The sequence below is a fragment of the Triticum aestivum genome, chromosome 7B (genome assembly GCF_018294505.1).
Source record: "Triticum aestivum cultivar Chinese Spring chromosome 7B, IWGSC CS RefSeq v2.1, whole genome shotgun sequence".
NCBI classification, from domain to species: domain Eukaryota; kingdom Viridiplantae; phylum Streptophyta; class Magnoliopsida; order Poales; family Poaceae; genus Triticum; species Triticum aestivum.
Genome location: NC_057813.1, coordinates 477260896 through 477263651, shown reverse-complemented (window position 1 = coordinate 477263651; position 2756 = coordinate 477260896). Strand labels below are relative to the sequence as shown.

Sequence of the window (2756 nt, the reverse complement as noted above, 5' to 3'; positions counted from 1 at the left end):
CTTGTCGTGACAAGACTTGTTGCAAGATGCATGCGATCAATTCCTAGGTCGATCCCATCGTAGCACGTAACCTCTGAGTTAATAGTTATGGGCTTGTGCCATTCACATGTTAGCTACGTATAGAAGTTTAGAGGATGTGTATTTGCTTACTAGCGGGATATATTAGGATAAAACAATTGGCGTAGCCAGCTACCAAAGCCCACAGAAGGCGGGACTCAAACTAGCAGCTGACTGTTTCCTGTAAGTTCTTCTAAAAAAGATGTTTCCCTGTACAAAATTCTAAAAAAGATTATTTCCCTGTACATGGGTACGTATGACCTATTTTTTAAGACTAGATGAGAGTGCAAACTCAAAGTTTTTTGCCTTGTACTGTGTGTTTGTAATCTTGTAAATATTTTTATCTAATCTTAACATAAAAGATGTGCAAGTCTTTTGGGTATTCGGGAAAAAAAGTTTTCTGCCTCCAAAATTTGTTCTAATTAAAAGGTGTGCTAGCTACTTTTAAGTAATTTTGGACTTAATGAATATAATATGCTTTGAAGATTTAGTGATCCGTATTTTTATTATAAAGTATAAAAGTATGTAGACGTGTTGTATTTGGGAAGCGCTTTTTAATAAAAGGTATACTTTATGTTGACATGTTATATTTGTGACTTCTTTATTAGTTGGACCACCCTGATCTAGAATCCTGGCTAAAACAAGTAAAAACAAGTACTAATCCATGCTTCCCTAAAAGAAAAGGTAAGTAATTCTTCCTACCTATCATTGAGGTGGGCCAATCTGTTTTAGAAATTAGCAAAATAAGACAAATTCAGTTCTAGAAAATAGATAATAGTATATACGTTTTTTGCTCAAATTGTCCATATATATAATTATCCAATTTTGTTTATTAATCCGACAATACATGCATGTCAAATCTAAAACGTACTTCGCTATTATTGGCCTTTGTTCTTGGTCATTCCATCAGTAGCCTTACTTTCCTTATCCACTCAATGCTTTGAAAGCACATAATGTAATATATGTGACCTTCGGTTAATTAGTATTGTTGTAAACAAATTCCACAAGTGACAGTAAGCATAGAGGAACATCCTTACCTGCTGTTTGGAACATGCCAGATGGTGCGCAGATAGTTGTAAAATGCAATCATCTTGGCCAGCCTATTGGGGACGAAGGTGGAGTCCTGGGGAAATTTCTTGGCACAATAGCTAGACTTGGGGGCTATTGTCCACTTGACAAAAAGGACTGGTGTAATATGAAGAAGGATGGTGGGGCTGACACAATACTTCAGTGTGTACAGGTACTCTTATGTGACAGAAGAAGAAAATCAGTTATATTAGCTAGCATATTATTAGTTTGCTTTTGTACATTTGTTGTTTACACTTATTCATTTCCTGAAATGCAGACAAAGTTCTTGTACCCTGCTAAGTGTGACAAGTGGATACTGAAAACTACCGGGCGTCGATGAGATTGGAGAAGATTCAAGGCTGGTCTGAAGAAGAATTTCTTTAATGCAAACAAGAAAAGAAAATCTTTGTATAAGCTTTGTCCAGAATATGTGGATAGTGACCAATGGCGTGAACTTGTCAAGTTTTGGAAGTCTAAGGAAGGAAGGGTAAGCTCTCTGTCATTTAATTGGACTATGTGTGCTATTGTTAAGTAGTGCATTGACATTGTATTTTAATTATAATAGGCAGTAAGTGAGAAGAACAAAATAAGTCGTACAAAGGTGAAGACAAGTCATACAGTAGGGACAAAGAGTTTTGCTCGTTGGGCTGAGGACCTTGTGAGTAATGTATGTTTTTATAAGTTTTCACAACCTTTTCTTTACATATCAGTGTATTTCTGGTTTTACAGCGTCAAGAGGACCCTGAGAAGAAGCAACCACATAGAGCGAAGGTTTATTTAGCGACTCATAGAAAACCAAAAAAGGCCAAAGATAAAAATAAGCTTGTGGTACGTTATATACATTCAATTTTTACACAATCAAGTCAACACTGAATCCAACAAGTATAGTATGCTTTATTCTTCTCTTTCAGGTTGAATTGAAAAAGGTAATTAGTGAACAACCAGAGTTGGCACAAAGTGACCAGGGAAGAGTTGCATGGAAAGGTGATGCCTAGCACAAAGTTTTGGGGAATGAAAAGCCTGGACAAGTACATGGAATGGGCTTGCTTCCTGTTCCTAACCAAGTTTATGGTCGAAAACCTCGTTATCTCAAGAACATCAATGCGACCACAACAAATGGTTCATCACATGATGAAGAGGCTGGTGCTAGGGAGGAGATTGCAAAGCTGAAGCAACGCATAGAACAGCAAGACCAAATCATTGATGCATTAAGAAACAAAGATGAAGTGCATGGGACGAACGAAATGGTAACGGTAAATATATTTTTTGTTGCATTCATACAAGTATTTTACTGAAACCTGTTTAATTTCTATTGTAGGAAAATTTCCAAACCGTAGGTAATGGTGAATCTCATCCAGAAATACTACATAATAATAAAAGAAAGGTACTGTCAATATATTCGACATGTTGGTTCATTTTCATCTCTCTTTATAAATATTTCATTTTGCAGAGAGTTCATGCCAATGGACCTGATGCAGAACACATAGTGGTCAAACCCAGAGATACAACAATGGTAAATTTGTTTATTTATTACTACACTTTATAAGTTTCTAATAACGAATGCCTCTTCATGTAAAATGCAGAATAAAACTAACCCACATCAACATGGCACGCACAAAGATAATGGCATT

General features: G+C 36.1%; 1 long non-coding RNA gene across 1 annotated transcript; it reads left to right on the top strand.

The window, feature by feature from the left end:
• Window positions 1–911: 911 nt before the first annotated feature.
• LOC123163061 (uncharacterized) lies at window positions 912–2354 on the top strand. The gene is made up of 5 exons (XR_006481688.1): window positions 912–1297; window positions 1403–1612; window positions 1691–1783; window positions 1855–1953; window positions 2037–2354. It is a non-coding gene; the product is annotated as an uncharacterized lncRNA (long non-coding RNA).
• Window positions 2355–2756: the final 402 nt, after the last annotated feature.